General features: G+C 34.5%; 1 long non-coding RNA gene across 2 annotated transcripts in view; it reads right to left on the reverse strand.

The window, feature by feature from the left end:
* Positions 1 to 18,698, reverse strand: part of LOC146999230 (uncharacterized) — a 328,052-nt gene that overhangs the window by 152,984 nt on the left and 156,370 nt on the right. The window contains exon 3 of one of the 2 annotated variants that reach the window (XR_015039558.1): positions 15,959 to 16,097. This is a non-coding gene — a long non-coding RNA (uncharacterized LOC146999230). Of the gene's footprint in view, positions 1 to 15,814; positions 16,098 to 18,698 lie in introns of those variants that run through there. The other variant, XR_015039557.1, reaches the window with a different exon arrangement.

Raw genomic sequence — 18,698 nt, forward strand, 5'->3', positions numbered from 1 at the left:
TAGCAGTTCATTAAGAGATAATCAAACTAAATAAAAATAATGCCTTATTATAGATAATTTTAAGATATATAAATCTTAAAATGCTAACTTACAGCAAGTAATTACAGAATTTTCCGATATATTTTTTAAATACTTTTGTACAGTTGCTCGGTTAGAGAGAAACATATTTTAGCAGAAAGTAAGAGAGAGAATATAACTAAATATTTAAAGATAAGTGTATCACGATTATCATGTACGCTTCAAGAAAACGGAAGCGCTTTTTTATTGAAAAATAATTCAAAACCAGGTAATTGCGCAAGCCTTTTAAGTTGTAATTCAGAATTCATCCATGCATTTTGCATCAACGTAAAATAACAAAACTGAATATTTTATCAGCCCAACCGCAATTTACTTTTTCCTTGCCTTAGAAGACATACATATTTATGGAGAAGTTAGCTACGTAAACATACAAAAAAAATTAAAACAAAACATAGGAAATAAAATTTCTTTAAGAAAACACGCTGATATGCTGTAATGAGGTTGTAGGGAGGCTGAAAGTTACACGAGAATATTTACCTTTTTTTTTTTTTTTTTTTTTTACTTTGAATTGATTCGAATATATATCAGCTCATAAATATTCAATACGCGTTTTACGTTACTTAACTGAAGTAAAGTTTTGCATGTAATATTATAAATTTAATTATGTATATAAAAATGTTAATCGTGGTAGATAGATAGCTCACTTTAATTTAGTTTAAATGCTGCACTCTAAAATAATAATGATGGGAAAGTCATGATCAAATTCTATGCTTGTATATAGTATAGCTGTGTCTTAAGTTTTGGGATGACCCGTATGTTTCCATAAAGTGGAGTTAAACATTTAATTAATTCTCCAAACTGATTCCTAAATTCAAATAATAATCGGACAATAAATGCAAATTATTTGCATCACTTCTTAAAATCGCCAGTAACTGCTGGTCAGTTACCCAAAACAGGGATAAATTTCTTGCACTGTTTTAGTAAACAATTTGTTAAGTTCTACAAGTACTAGACGAAAAGCTCTCAAAACTATTCCTTAAAAAACTATTATTATACAATTATTGAATATTTATTATTTTGAAAACTACACTTATTTACATTTAATAACTAAATGAAAAGAGCAAAATTTATCCTAATGTGTATTAAAACTATGTGTGAGAAACTGAAGTTATAATGTTGATGGGACTTTGCTAGAAGCATATAACGAATAATTATTCTGTACAAAAATAAATATTGATCATTACTAAAAATGGGCACCGACTATATCGATTGACCTTTGGCCGACACTCATCCTTCTCAGACTAATAAATTGGCTTAGAAGCGCAAACGTTTACCAATCAGTCATTCAGTTCTCCTTCGTTACCAAAGGAATAAAGCTAAAGTCTTCCCAGTGGAGCGGTGTTTGAGACACCAGGGTGCCTGTGCCAAAAGCACTACCCCTTGTAGATCATATTAGACGTTTCGATTCACAATACAGTTAGCCAAAATAAAGAATATCGAACAGTTTTTTTTTTCTTTTTTATATTACTTTTGTAATTTTTTATTTTTAAATTTTGTTTTATTTATTTATTTTATTTATTTTTTTTTATATAATTTTTTTTAATTCATTTTTAATTTTTTTTCCTTTTTTAAATTGAGCCTGGACTCATTTTTTCTTTTAGAATAAACAAGGCCAGAAAGCAGTCGAGCTGGTGAATTGTCCTGGAAAGGAATGTGTTAATACATGGACAGAGAAGTGTGAAGATTTTGGTGCCGAAGAATAGATAAGCAGTAAGATAACATTGAAGCTACTGTACACCATATAAAGAAAACAGTATAATATAAATAAGAGAGATATAAACTAGTACACAGTTACATAATCCAAATATTTAGTAAGGCCAGCGGCCTGTCTTTGTTATTCAGATCATTAAAATCATATGTTGCAATCTTAATGGCAGGGTTGGTTAGGGTACTTTGTTTCATGTGGAATTTTTTTGCTATTTTATAATAAAAGGACCTTAGCATACATACACCAAGTTCCTCATGAATACGGTTGTTCCTGATGTACCAGGGAGCATTAACAATCTGCCGAAGCATGATATTTTGAGCAATTTGTAGTTTTCCACGATATCGATTGCAAGCATAAGCCCAGACAGGGCAAGCATAACAGAGTAATGGACGCATAATGGTTTTATAAATGAGCAGTTTGTTATCGACAGATAAAACACTGTTTCGAGCAATTAAGTGGTAGAGTCTAGCTTTACGAGCTCGAAACTTTTGTATACTAGCTGTAATGTGTGGGTTCCATGAAAGTGTCTTACTGAGGATCACCCCTAGATAAGGGACCTGCTTGGCCCAGGGGATGGAGTTTCCATAGAATTTCAGGTTAGACTTGAATTTTTGCTTTCTGGTGAACATTATTGCTTGAGTTTTGTTGATATTGATTTGAATTTTCCATTTGATCAGCCAAGCCTCTAGTGAATGTATGTATTTTTGTAATCGTTGTATAACTGAACCAGCAAATGCACTTTGTGATAGGATAGCAGTATCATCAGCATACACGGCTAATGTTATGTCGTGTGATGTTGGGATGTCGTTCACGTAGATATTGAAGTATGTGGGTCCTAAAAGGGACCCTTGTGGGACCCCAGCCCTGATGGGGTGAGGTGTAGAGTTTGTACCAGATACGTGAACGACAAAGTTTCTACCTGCTAGGTAGGACTTAGTGATGTTTATGATGTAGCCAGGGAAACCCAGGCTGTGTAATTTGTAGGTGAGTGCCTCAAGCCAAACTCTGTCGAAGGCTTTTGCTATGTCAATAAAGACTCCTCCAGTGACTCTTCGGTTCTGAAATCCCTCTGAGATGAGTTCCACGACTCTGTATAGCTGGTTGGTGGTGCCAAGGTCTTTTCGGAATCCAAACTGGTAGGGAATGATGATGTTGTTGCTTTCCAGATAGTTGTTAATTCTATTGAGGAGTACAGCTTCAAAGACCTTGCTTAGCGAAGAGAGTAGACTAATGGGTCTATAGGATTCAGGACTGGATGAAGGTTTACCAGGTTTTAGTATGGGAATTATCTTGGCAGTTTTCCAGAAGGCAGGGTAGTGTTGTAACAGAATCATTTTATTGAATAGGTAGTTTCTTAATCATTTCATTCGTGATTCCATTTAGGCCAGGACTTTTCTTCTTCTTGATTTTATTGACATAGCTAGTCACCTCCGAAGGCATGACAGGAGGGATGTTGTTAGCGTATGGATTTGTTGGGAGCATGGAGTGAAAGTAGTTGACAAGTATATCTGTTTGGGGGTCTTGAATGTTGTTAGTGCAAAACTGAGATTCCAGGAGCTGTGCAAGTAATTCTGCTTTCTCAGTTTCAGTGTAGAAGATCCTTTGTGGGCCTTTAAGGGGCGGAATGTTATTGTGGCATTTGGTGTACCTTCTAATAGCTTTCCACAGAGAATTATCATCTGCAGAGAGCGAATTGAGGTAGCTGGTCCAGTTGTTTTGTGCTTGTTGTTGTGTGAGAGACTTGACTTTGTTGCAAAGTCTGTTGAAGATCTGCTTATCCTCTCGACATCTAGTTCTTTGAAACTGTCGTCTAGCAGCGTTGCCTTCCTTGGTAAGCTAGGCAAGCTCTCTAGATCTGTGAATCTTTTTCTTGATGATTTCCTGCTGTGCATTTTTATAGGCCTCATTTATTTTGGTGGTAAATTCCTGAATTAAACTATCAATGTGGTCCCCAGTGTGTATTGTTGGTAGTGTGTATGGGATGTTGTTTAGAGCTTTGGCGTAATCACGCCAGAGAGTTCTGAAGGCTCTGGTGTCTGTTGTGGTATAACTACTAATGTCCAGAATCATACGAACCGGATTGTGGTCAGATGATAATTCATCCAGCACGGAAATATCCAGTGGGATACTGGTATTTCCGAGCAGGAAGAAGTCTAAGATTCCAGTAGACTTAGTAGTGTACCGTGTTGGGGTTTTAGGACCTGCTATGTGTAACTGGGCAGAGGTAGCCAAATTAAAGATGCATTTAGATCTCCACCTATGATGATATGCTTGCCAAGAGTGAGTAGAATTTGTAAGTCAGCCAGGACTGCCTGAGCATTACGTCCTGGTGGTATGTAGGTGGAGACAAAAGTGTATGTGGTTGAGGTGTTTGTAGTGAGAGAGATAGCTGAGGCCTCAACGACCGAAAGCTGTGGTATTGGAATTGGTGAGTGGGGAATACAGCGTTTAATCAGTAGTGCAGTTCCACCCCCCCTGGAGTGGAGAGTGGTTGGTGGCCTGTTAGATCTATGCACAGCATAGTTTTGAACGAAGATTGGGGTGGCAGGGCCAAGCTTGTGTTCTTGGATTAACATAATATCTGGGTCATGCTCATTTATAAAGTCCCTTAATTCTAAGATTTTTTGGGACAGTCCATTACAGTTCCATGTAATGATGTGCAGATGAGTAAAAACATTATACATTATTATTACAATTAGAACCAAATACATCTTCAAAAAGTTCAAATAAAATAAACAATTTATCAATAGCATTTTCAGTTTTATGGATTTCAGGTAGTTTAGCAGATATTTTCTTTAAGATATTTACAATAGAACAACCTTTAAAAATATTGACAACTTCTTTAATTAATTTTGCAACATCGAGCAGTCCTGCAAGGCCGTGATCATTATTGCTGTCGTTAGAGCCATTGGGCTGAACAGCGTTACGTGTATTGTCATTATGTTTGCTGACATTCATATCTGAAATGACAGGCTGTGTGTTATGACTTTTGTTGACAACACTGGCATATGAAATGCCTGCTTTAATACTAGAGTCCTTAATTTTTTTATCCCCAGCTGGGGCTGGTTTTGAAGTAGGGCCGTGCTTATTTACATTGCCAGCTCCTTTAATGGGCTGGTTGGTAGGAAATTTAGGACAACCACGGTAGTTAGCCGGGTGCCCTTCTTGTAGACAATTGCAACAGCGTGGTTTGGCTAGGAATTTTTCTGTACAATCCTCAGTTTTGTGCGCCCCTGCACACTTCACACACCTAGGTTTAAGTTTACATGTGTCAGAGGAATGATGGAAGTGTTGACAGTTATGACACTGTGCAACACTTCCGTTCACTTGATACACTTTAACCAAGAAATTTAGTCAAGTCATATATTTTTTCAGCCCCTGGGGCTTTTTCAATTTGAACCTGGTATAAGGGCATGGGGACCCTAGTTTTTATTTTGTGCACCTGCGCCACACGACGCACTTTGTAGCCCTGGTGAGTTAGTTCTTCATGTATATCTTCGACAGGGCAGTCTATTGGTAATCCGCGAATAACAACCTTTAAAGGTTTGTCCATTTTGGCCAGAATTACATAGTGGTCAATTTGTTTTGAGTCTAAGTAACTTGTGATAACCCGGTGGGCATCCTCATTTTCTGGAAATATTTTTAAGAAGTCCCCATTGACCTTACCAGCAAATTCATATTGTACATCATCTTTTAATTTCTTCATGAAATCGTTAAATTTAATGTCAGGTTTGACCATAATTGGTCTTGGTTTGTGAATTTTCACATCAATAACATTATTTGCATTATCATTAATTATCTGCACATCATTATCATTACAATCATCATTTTCTTTGGTATTTAATTTTTCAAACTTGTTAGTTAAAGACAGGTCAACATTGCATTTGATTAATTTTTTTGGTCTGACGGTATTCTTAGGCAGAATGAAACCGTCTTCATCTCTGTCATCATTAATAGATCTTTTGCTTTTCTTTTTTGATGGCCTCTTAGGCTGAGTTTGAATTTCAGAATTTTTTACAGTAATTATTTCAACATTATTTACATTATTACAAGTACTATTTCGTGTAACAATTTCATCTTGCAATCAATTAACATAAAATTCATGTACATTTAAATTAGCATGTTCAGGATTATTGGCACCAAAAAATTCACACTTACCTTGGAATTCTTTTATTAGACCTTCACCAAATGCACGATGTATTTGAAAGTCCTTTTCCATAGCAGCGCGGATTGTAACGTCCTGGAAAGTTCGAAACTGTCCTTGAAGCACAATTCCTCGCGTTTTGATATCAGCATTTATGATTTCGATGAAATGCGAAGCTCGTATAAAATCAAAGACATCCCAAATATCTTTCACTAGAAGCTCTTGCCAGCGATCATCGAGTATATTATTTCCATATTCAATAACTTCCATAGCCAGATTCAGTACCGGTTGTTTATCATTCGGGGTGGTATCCATATCAGAGTTTAGCGGGGGAAACTCATTTCCCTCCATGAGTGCGTTGGTTAAAACACAGAGATGAATTCCAATAGAGTGAGAAAAAATTAGCAGAAAAATTCACACAGCACAAAACCGTAGTGAACACACACAAAAGCCAGCAGCCACTAAAGAGCCCAGAGCCAGGAATAAAGCTAAAGGACGTAGCTCAATGAGCGGAAAATGTTGCAGCCTGGTAGTGTAAGATCTGAGCATCGGACAATGTGAAGACAAGCTCTACGAACTGCTAGGAAATATTCGGAGTCTTACAGAAATCGAATTACATACAGCCTTGAAGGCTGTCAGTTATCTTCTCAACGATATGCTGTAATCTCAAACAGTAGAATTTCGCAATGACGCTGATTTTTTGAGGACGTTTTTCTGTACGATTACGTCGCATAAATAAGTACAAATACACCACAGCGCCTTAGCATGGTGAGTTTTATTTCACTATTTCTCATCCAACTTCTCTCGGGTTTTAAGCTGAAGTAGAGGCACCGTTCTTCCTCCGCTCTGAAGATGGAATTGAAACAAGTATATGAAGTTTTAAAAGAGGAGAGAAAGTTTTAAAACAGGTTTACGCGCGCCGATTGCCAGTGGAAGTATCGCCTTATTATACTGAAGGTTCTAAGATATTTCTCCCGCCTTCCTAGCGTGCCTTCGTGGTGTAGTGGTCAGCACACTGAGCCGGTATTTCAAAGATCCGTGGTTCGATTCCCGACGAAGGCAAATGCTAATTTTTCATCTCTTCTGCTTCCAAAATCCTAATGTCTCTACAAGGTAACAGTGGCATGTCTAAAAGTCTCAAATGCTTGTGCAAAGTTATGAATAGATCTTTCGTGATACGCACCGAGCGCCTTTCTGAATGAGGCTGGGTTTGAAGGTCAGTTATCAAATGCCATGCGATCAAGAAATCGTATAAATCTGCACTTCACTCTCTCTCATGCCAAACCTGTTGGCCTAGCAGTGACGCAGCCAGCTGCCATAACCTTGGTTCGGAGTTGGAATCTTGGCGAGGCATGGGTGAGTACTGTAAAATCAGGCACCCAATTAACCGGAGATAACAAAACAACGGCCCTTTGAAAGTCTAACTTTAAATCCAAAATTTAGGTCTTTGAGACAAGAAAGTATCTAATACGTTAACAATTTGAATGCTTAAATATTGAAAACATTTGCATTCTGTTCTGTTGCGTTCTGTAAGATTTTTTGAATTCAGAGTATTTAAATAATTGTCATGGGTAGTTAGTTACAGATTCAGGTTGTATACAAGGTGTATATTAAAATCCTTAAGGAATGGAATAATTTTTGAACCCAAGAATTAAGAGGTGTGAAAATTGCAACTATCTACAATATAATTATTATGCTTTACTTTGTTAGAATTTTTGAATGTTCCCGAACTTATCGTTGGAGTTATGCAAGATATCGGAATTACATCGATAGCAGACACGCAGAAAATCATCAGTTTAGTATGAAGTGACGCCTTTAGATATACTAATAATTTGTATAGAGACAGTGAAATGCCATCCCTTGGAATCCGATCACCGGTACAAAAGTGCCACTAATCATATGTGGAGCATAAAGAAGATGCAAGTGTTCTAATAAAATTAGCACACGTCAACAAAGCAAAAGCGGATAATAGTTAGAGACCGATATCGCATTAGCACATGATGAAAATGAAAAACATGCAAAATATGTACTAAAATTACGAAATATCAGTACTACAGTTAATCACAATCCGCATGTCCACCATTGATTGAAATGCATTTCGTACTCAAGCTGAAACCTCTTGCTGGATGTCCTACAGCAATTCAGGTCTTACACATATTTGGACAACACGGTTCGTACATCGTTAATATCGCGGATTGGAAAGCTATCCACCCGGTTTTACATGTAACCTCACAAGAAGTCCAGTGGGTTTAGGTTAGGTGAAGTCAGTGGCTCGTCCACATTACCTCCGCAACAGATGATCATACTTGCAGAATTATACGACAAAAGCCTGCGGGCAGAAGCCAGCTGACTTGGTGAGGAGGCAACACGCTGGAACAGCAAAGATCGCGTATGTACTAAAATTAAGTCATTTATAAAATTAATCACTGCAGTTTGCGATTGCTCATTATTTTTGCCCAGTTAAGGTTTTTAGATTCCGCATCAGACACTGAAAGATCGCTGCGTCTCAGAAGAAATTTGTTGTTTCCATGATAGATTTTATGGCTGCAGTTTTGTGCGTTGTTTCGGTTTAACCCTCCTTTGTAATGGATCTCTGTATCGTCCGTAAATATACTGTTAGGAAGAAATCCTGAAATATGTCCAGTATGCTCATCCCGAATTTTAGCCAGTCTTCCATTGCTTCGATATTCACCTCGGATATTCTCTTGGCAGCAACTCTTAGTTAGTATTACGCTGTACCGGTGAGCTCGCAATTAATTCAAAATTTGCCAAAATAATACAAAAGATAAGGCCTTCATGTCCCTTATGGATCTCGAATAGCCTTAAAATTGAGTTAAAGCGGGGGTCAAGACTTCTACCGAGTTGCACCTGCACACCTACAAATGCCGGCCACATGAACGTGGACTGTTTAAAATGCTGTCAGTTTTTCTATGCTGGTTACTGCGATAAGACAACAACGATGAGAGAAGCGTAATACGTGAAGTGCTGCCTCTCTTACCGCATTCCTTGGTAAAAGTGGATTACCTCATTTTCCTGTTCATTCGAATAATTAGCCAAGTTAGTCTTAAAAGCCAGTCCATTTACAGTAAGTATACATTTCCTTCATGCTTCCTGTTGCTGATTAAATGAATTAGTTCATGAAAAGCAATCTTTCACAATGAAGTAGAATGATCCGCAACCCAAATTAGCTCAGCACAAGCATTGCATGAAATTGTTAAAATATATCCATAATAAAGAGGCTATGTAATTACAGAGTTGAAAGGTCAAAATGTACGATGGTATAAAAATGATGAAAAACTTTAACATAAGAAGGTGGAGAATTTAACCATACTTAAGATCGCACCAATAGTCATTTTTACTGCACGATTAAGAGATGTATTTTGTTTTCTAAAATATGTAAAAGGGTCGTTCCTATAAATCACTCTTAAGTTTTGAAAAAAGACATATTTAATGATGAATTGGCTTTAAAATTTACTATTTGAAAATAGATATTCAGATATAAACATTACGCATTTTATACATATAAAAACTAAATCTTCAGAGGAACAAATTTCCAAAATATAGTTAAATATTTTTAACAACATGTTATTGAGGATGAGGATTTCCAATTATAACACATAAAATAGCAAGGAAAACTTGCAATATTATTAATTAAAGCCTTACAAATGAATAGCAAGAGTTAAAATACTTAATTTTTAATTTTGTTTCATTAGGAGGACATTTTACACTCTTTTCTAATTTGAAGTTGATTTCTTTTTATATCAAAATACAAAGGTTAATTTTATGGGCAACATTTTCAACCATAATTACATTTCTATTTCATTTTCGCACTGAGGGCATCATTTACTACAGTATAAACTCATTGAACCCTCGTGGGAAATTATTTCACGTGATCCCATGAGTGAAATGGTAAGAAAGAATGCATTTCAAATTTTAAAAAATATCGTTAATAATAACGCAAAATACAAAAAAAAAAAAAAAAAAAAAAAAAAACAACAACACTTTTGTCTGACAGAAATGATCTTAAGTCTGTGTATTCCAAATCCCAACAACAGCCGAACGATGATATCGCTGAACACTACTAGTTCGACCTGGATTCGAATCGTGGCAAACGAGCTGGCTGCATGATATGTGGTCATGATTTTCATCATGTGTAACATGGAAATGACCCAGTTTCCCTTAAAATGTTCCCCATTTTAAGGGAAATTTCCTATGGGAAGGGATGCTTTACCCTTCCCATAGGAAGATAGCCCTTAAGTTTCTTTGCTATTAATGAAATAGTGCCCACCAGAGGCCGAGCGGTAAAGTCGCTGAATACTGGTAGTTCCGTCAAGGTTCGAATCCCGGTGGTGGGGTTGGGTACATGTTCTTTTTTGTGGTTTTACATGTGTTACGTGTATACGAGCCAATTTCTCTTAAGAAGTCCTCCCCGAAGATATCCCTACTATTAAACAGATCGCCCTTTGGGGCTTTGCCATAATTAAATAAACCAAACCAAACCTTAATCAAATGCACAAAACCTAACCTAACAGTTTCAGAAGTCCTTTTCCCATGTCTGTGAAATTCAGTCGTAAGCCACAAACATTTCCCTTCAGTTTTAAACGTTTATTTGGAATTATTCAGTTATTCTGGTTTCAGTATATTCTAGATATCTTAAATTATCTAAAATTCATTAATATAATTATTAAACCCATTTCCACTTTAGGTGCGTAACTAGATATAGGAAATATTTATTTACTTCGCAAATTTTATTTGATATAATCCGTAAATGAACAAAAGTACTTTCTGGATATACAATATTCTCGATATAAAAGAAAGTTTCAACAACTACTTCTATTTTCTTACAAGTAAAGGAAATATTTTTTTTAGTCCAAAGGCGCTTTGTCCCTGAAGGACTATTATTTTCGTTTTGCGATTTCGCGTTGGTTCACTATAAATGTCCGTTTCACTTTTGAAACTGTTGCCACCAAATGTTAAGAGTCCTGCATTATATTTGAAGAAATTAAATAATGAAAAATCTGCATAAATGTATATATATTTCTCTCATTGTGATAAAACAAGGGTACCTAGAGCCATCGAATTTTGAATGACGTAATCCTACTGCGAATATAGGCATGTGGAAGCCCAAATTTGAAATTTGGAATTTGTTTTATTATCGATTTCATATTTGTAAAACTTTAACGAATTTTTGATTAACAAACTCAAGGATTTCTAAGCGAGCAATGGCAACGTTGTACAGAGAAAACATTTTTTATATCCAACTTGCGAGACTGTGTATCAGAAATTCTAAAGATATGCTTAATTTAAAACTATTTTGCGATATTGCTCTTGAACTGAATTTTATGGTTTAAGAGCGAAGAACGTGATATTTAATAAATAAAGGTAACAGAGAAAATGTTAAAAAATAGACCCCTTTGGACATAATTTAAAATCTGAAACCTTACAGACTTTTTATTTATTTATTTATTTATTTTCTATTCCTTATAATCAGACAAATTACTTTCTTCGTAATATTTAAGCGTTTTAGGAGAAATAATCGAAGGGACTAGTTTGCGGTTTACCTTTCAATCCTAACTCATCTCCTCAAATTTGGAAAATATCTTTATCTCCTTTTTAATTAATACTTCAAACTATTTGTAACAAATTCTGAGCTGAGTAAGTATATTGAGAAAAGGAAAAGCTTAAGGGAGTACCTCTACATTTATCTCAAGCAAATAACATTGCCAGAGAATTGATTGCGAATCTGAAGAAAAGGCTGTGAAAGTAATAATGAATCGCAGTGTCTCGAAAGTTCAGAAACGCATAGTTATACCGACAAAGATAACATTGCTTTCGTTTTTAGATGATTTCCATGAGTAAGCGTTGCATCCCCGCTTTATGTTGAAATCATTGTTTACTCTGCAAACTATCTAAACAGTCGCATGTCAACACGAGTAAAAGAGTTTGTGTAAGTTTACATAAGCAAAGGAGTGTTCAGATCTTCTTGGAGCAGAAAAGTCTTGAATGGTTTGGAATTTCCAACTTTTAAGTTGAAAATGCACTTGAGGGGCCGTAGATAAATTAAAAATGTCTATTTGTGCTGAATAAATTCGGATCCTAATTCCATTTTTGTATAAGAAATTAATTCGTGATATTAAATTCAAAATTCAATTTCTGAATTTACTAAAATCACGTGGTTTCTAAAAATTTATAAATAAATTTTTTATTCAAATTTTGCAAATCATATCTAATAGTAATAATAATAATAATAATAATAATAATAATAATAATAATAATAATAATAATAATAGTAATCTAAAACTCACACATTCGGACAAAGATTAGAATGCGCCATATAGCTTTATATAAGAGTAAGGAATGTTTATTTGCAAAATTCTTCCCGGCTATGCTCGCTGTGAAAACAAATACTATTCTGTACATAAATTTGGGAAATTAAGACATCATTTATATAGTACACAGAAGTTACATATCTAATGTTTAGTTATATGTTATTTACAGAAATACATAAAAGGAGCTAAAAATGCAATAATAGAAACATTGGGCACGGTCTGATAACGTAACCTTTTCAGGAATTTTAAAACTATCCAAAGAAGAACTGATTTTTAAAAACAGCTATTAAACAAATTATGAGGTAATTAGTTCTAAAATGAAACAAAAAATGCTAGCTGGAGAATAAATAATGATGAAACTGTCAGTTTTACATAAGACGCCAAATCTCATGTAGCGAGATATTTTTAAACATGTATCAAGGTATTTTTAAAGCATTTTTATGAGCAATAAGATGCAAATAAATAATTATTTGATAAAGGATATCTTAATATCAAAATATATGCTGCCATGAAATCGATTCAAATTACCTTTATCATGAGTGCGATGTAATGGGGCGCAACTTTTATGTTATATGTATATGTAAAGTTTCGTCTCCTTTGGTAGATGCATCATATGTATAAAATTTCTGAAGCATTAAGTGGTCTTCTGAGACATTAAGTTATCATTATGTCCTGTAAAGTACCACGTAGACTGCGAAAGGCTGTAAAGGACACTTTTATTTAACTCAAATTAAGGCACCAATCGTGCTTACAGAATAGCCAGCATTTATGGCTTAAATCAAAGGTAGTGAAACAGACTTAACTAAATAAATGTAAATTAGCCCAACGGCTAACACAGGTAACGAAACGCGCAAGGTGTCTCTGATCTAAACTCAGCGTGAAGATGCGACCTTATGGCGAGAATAACGCAAAGCCCAGAATACAGCTCTCAAGTAAATGAAGTTAGCACCGTGGCTTTCAGAAGGCGAAACACACTCTGATTCTACCTTCTAAAACTTTCCTTTAAATACCATCTTTATTTTACGTCATTTGAATACACGTTAGCTAGAAATTTAAATTCTGGCAGGAAAGTGGGAAAAGAGAAAGCAAATTAATATAAACAGAAAAGCAAATTAACGTAATATAACTAGTTAGTAAAACTAAATTAAACCTTATACATTACATATAAACAGGTAATTTCTTCAGTTGTTCGAGATATGGCCTTTTGTGAACTAAATTGACTCAGTTATACTTAATAAAATGTAACTCACCTAATTATACATATAATATTCCGAAACTTTAATAACTAACCAATAATAACTATTTCAACTAATTATATAAATAATATTTCGAAAATTAAAAGGAAATAAGAAAGGAATGTAGATTTAACTAAGAGAATTAAATGAACTTTGCGAAAAATCTGGTAGTAAAATTTAAACTTATATAAAAATATTTTGACATAACAAATCATATTGACTTAAATTTTACCAAATGAAAAATAAAACAATGTTATAATTATAAAGTATCATACCATAGATACCATAGATTTAGGTATATTAAATGATGTACAAAATCCATTCAAGGAATGGATTAAAAAGTCACTGTTAATAATCCGGGCTTCTCTTTGCCGAATAATGAAAATAACAGTTTAATTTGCTGTTTTACATGAAGAAAAAGGTCTACAAATTCAGTTCCTTTGCGCATTGCAATTTGTGCGGATTTACGAACACACTTTTCCTGGCATTCTTAATTTGTCTCAGTTTTTTATTATTATGTTCGAGAAATAGTTCAGTACAATTCGTTCACTTTGAGAATAAAACTCGGAACTGAAATAACAGTGCGGAACATTTTATCCTCTCACCCCTAAGGCATCTAAGAATACAGATCAGATTAATCGAGAATGGGAAGCTCTTTGTCATCTACTTGTTAGGGAATACGTGTCGAATACCGATGGGCTAAATTCGTATTTCACTTGGGACATCATTACTAGCATTTTCCTTGTATTTTCCTAAGGACTTCCTCTGAGTACTTCCATCCAGAATAGAATTAATCACTTTACATAGCAAATCCCTAAACTCCCTTAAATGTATGTTTGATTCCTAAAAGAAAATTACAGTTTTAGAAATCGCAGTAAATTAAAAAAGAATTATTTCGTCTCTCGCCTAGCAATTCAATTTTTCTTTGTTTTTTTAGACGACAAGTATTGTTTTAGGAGGAATAATGTTCCATCTGAGCAGTTTTAATGTATTTCACTTCAGTATTTGTTATATATGGTAGAATATACAGCAGAGATGGGATTTTTCATTCGTGATTAGAGGTTTTACTAATTTAGCTTTCGTGTTTATCTTTTAGAAGATAAAAGATGTTTAGAATATTAAAATAAATAGTAAGATATCACCCTAGTTCAGAATGAAGTTAATTGTTAATTCGTACATCGTTATGGCGAAGAATTGGTTTTTAGTTTAGTTTACGTATTTCAAATTTGCTTTTTAAATTGCGTAATAATTCGGTTAGAAAATTAGCAACGCGTGAAATCACATTTTTTATATATGATTATAAATTCATTTGGTTTACAGATTCTGTAATCTATAAACCAATAATATATAATATATATATATACAATATAATATAATAATGATAATATGTATAATAATAATATATGTATAAGGGTGGGTCGTGAGAAGCGTAGTGCACATTTTCGAGCGTTTCTAGCTTTATACTGACCTTTATCATTTGGCGATTGTTAGCCCAAACAGGGATTGGCGCAGAAGGGCTATTTTCGTCTCAAAACGGCGTTTTGTTTGAATCACTTGCAAAGTCTGAATCACTTTCCAAATTGTTGCCACTAAATATTACCGTCCTATATTATATTTAAAGAAATTAAATAATGAAAAATCCGAATGAATATATGTATGTTTCTCGCCCTGTGAAAAAATGACGGTACCTAGAGCCATCAAATTTTGAATAATGGGATCCTTCACACGAGCCCGAGTTTTTATTTTCGACTTTGTTTTGTTAACTCTTTCATATTTTGTAACGTTTGGCGAATTTTTGATTAAACTCAACGATTTATAAGCGTGCTATGGAAGAACAGAATCGAAAAAAAAAATTATCTCCAGCGAGCGAGACCGTCTATCGGAAATTGTAAACATATGCTATTTTTAAATAATTTGTGATGTTGCTTTTGAATTGAATTTTATACGGTTTAAGTGCGAAGAACATGAGATTTAATAAATAAAGGTCTGTAATAAAGGAACATGAGATTTAATAAAAAAAACGTTTTTTTAACACGAAAAAAGACGTTAAAAACACGTTTTTTAACACGTTAAAAAATTCCCTTTGGGCGTAATATGAAATATAAAAGCTTTGAGATTTTTTTTTGGTTAGCTATAATTCCAATTTTAAAGATTATACTATTGTTCTGACTAGTTTCAAATTCCTGTAGAAACATCTTAACAAGATAAACTTTAAATATTTAACCCATCCAAGTTGCATGACTCAAGCTACACACTCAAAGCTGATGATTTTTTTTGTGTGTGTGTCATGCATTTAGACTTCAAAAGTGGCACGTGATAAACACTTTTTATTTGAACTTCAAAAGTGGCACAAATAAATAATTCTTATTAACAATATATTTTTTCGTCTGCTTTTTGACTCTCTAGTCTGGATAGCTGAATTTACACAATCTTACTGGATTTGTTTTAGAATTTTTGCGTTTACCTCTTTCACCTTGTAGATACATTAGGTACTTCTTTGGAAACAGGAAAGATGTAAAATGAGCAACACCTTCGCCGGGAATCCAACCACAGACCTCTGGAATACGCGCCCAGCGTGCAGACCATCACACCACGAAGGGATGCTAAGAAAGCGGGAGAAATGCTTTATAATATATATATATATATATATATATCTGTTTTTATAAAGCAGCGTAAAATATTTTTCTTTATTTATTACAGCTTCATACATGCCGAATCGTATATACTTCTGTTCATTTTTCCATATGTCTTTCAATAGCTAAAAGATTTAAATAGCTCTTACTTATTTCCCGATATATGCATAACTGTATATCTTGGTAAATTTATATAAAATTAATTTTAATAAATGGTTAATCAGCTAAAATATAATATATGTAATTTTGGGAGGACAGGAATACCGTAAATAACGCGTAAAGACACCTAGTTGGAGAGACTGCAGATAAATTTTGCTTTGGGGACAAAGCAAGAGACGAGAAGGTAGCCGGGGGAAGCGAAACCCACTCACTCACGTGTCGTTTGAAAAACGACAAGAAATAGGGACAGCCAATTTATTACCTCTGGATTTGGAATGGATTTGTCGCGCGACATCCAATGGGGAATATCTGATTGCGCGACAAGCTGGTGGCGTTCTTTTAGCGCTACATCTGGAAAATTGGTTCGCGAATGTGGATCTCTGTGAGCTAGAGTTTTGCTTTTTTTTCTTTGCATGAGCTTGCATAAGAAAGAAATTTCGTTTGATACAAGAGAGTGCTCACGCAAATTCAGGAAACTTTCTGTTAAATATAAATCGAGAATTCAAAACTACAGTTACGTGTCATTGTAATCTTGAAAGAGTTTTATTTTATTGTTTAAGTCTTAACTGCTTGCTCCAAATAAAGTTCGAAATCGTTATCTTAAAACGTAAATGTGCAGGCAAGTTAATGTCATGTTTTTCTTTTCTAACATTTGAAGATCACCTTCAAACTCAATTTATTCTCTAGATAATTCTGAAAACTCTCTTAATCGCTAACGTACATTGTAAATTTTAAAGTACATGTGAAATACTAATGGATTTTCTGTATTTTCCTCTCATCTAGAGCGAGTTACTACAGAAATATTACACGAGTAAGATTCTCTTTTAGGAGTCAGTATTTTTTTAATCGCTCAATATTTTAAAATCTGGGACTTTAACTTCAAAATAAAAGTAGACTCAAAATAAATCGGGTTCATTTAGATTAAGAATTTACCTGAGAGATTTTATGTCTATCGAATAATTTGTTAATTTTTCATTAAATATTTTATTAATGAAAATGCAAATCCATATAAATAGGCTGTCCCATCGTTAGTGATACAATGTGTAGAAGCAAATCTCCAGTAAGGAACATTTTTTCAATTTTTCGGTTGTGATAACGAAAAAATTGAAGATCTTTCTTTTAATTTTAGATTTGAATGTGTAAGGTATTTCTCCGACCTTCCTAGCGTGCCTTCGTGGTGTAGTGGTTCTGTACGCTGGGCCGGTATTCCAGAGGTCCGTAGTATTCGAGAGGTGGTCCTTGGTTTTGCAAATACGTGAGTGCTATTTGATTAAGGGGGGATGCCTTCATGGAGGACTTTCTAAGTGTAATTGGATCAGATCTGCTTTATACATGGCGAAAGCCAATGTTACTGTACCACAAGCTTTGTTTTTCTGTGACGTCACTGACTCCCAATCTGCTCGACAGCAGCTCCTTCTTTTGAAGCTTCTTTTTCCTACTTCTTTTAAATAACTCCCACCTCACATTGAGGAGAGTTTAAACTTGTTTGTCTACTGACATTACAGAAAACGCCCTGCAACAACGCCATCGCTTGGATTCGAAATCAGCTCGCGCTACCAGTATTCAATGACTTAACCGCTTGGCATTGGTTCGTGCTCGAATGTTACCAAATTTATATTGGAACTATTTCTATTTACGTTTTAAAAAGAAAGGTCATTAATAGAACATAAAATGGAACAAAATTATATATAATAACATAACATTCATTTAATCTTAAAAATAAAATAGTCTGATATTCCAAACTATTCCTCTTATAGAAAAGGCATGAAAAATTTGACGACCAGACTGGAAACATTACTTTAGCACAACCACCAAAGCAATCTCTCTCAGATTAAAAAGTCCATTACTGGACACTCAACATCCGAAACTGCTGCCCTGTCCAGAAGTGACGCTATTATTGTGGTCTATCATAAAATGGTTACGTAAGGGATGACTGCAAAGTTAGTATGGTTTTTCTGCTGTTGATTAATTATGAACAATACCTAAATTAGTTGTTAAAATTATCTGTTTGCTGCTGAGGTGTAAAAACAGATTCGTCCGATCAGTAATTACTTTAAAGTTAAAACATTCCTACAGCACTTTATATGGTATATCCTACAGTATATTATGGTTATTATATTCAAGCTGAGCAGTTCCTTTTCAAGTTTTCTTCCTTGCTTTTCTCGAAGATTAAAACTCTGGCACTGCTTCCAAGTAAAAGCTTCAAAAGGTGTATCTGAAAAGTACGGAAGTCGGATAATGGAATTTCTTCTGTGTCGGTGCTGTGAAAATGTTTGGTCGAAAGAGGTGAACAATACCAGGTGCAAAATAAATTAATGGCCGATTGGTGCAGAAACAACCTCAAAATACAATACATGAAACATGTTACAGAAATTTAAGGTGGCTCTATACCTTAGAAACCGAGATTTGGGT

This window comes from Stegodyphus dumicola, chromosome 1, assembly GCF_044657685.1.
Source record: "Stegodyphus dumicola isolate Sdum_Otavi_A_Nest chromosome 1, ASM4465768v1".
Classification (NCBI taxonomy): Eukaryota; Metazoa; Arthropoda; class Arachnida; order Araneae; family Eresidae; genus Stegodyphus; species Stegodyphus dumicola.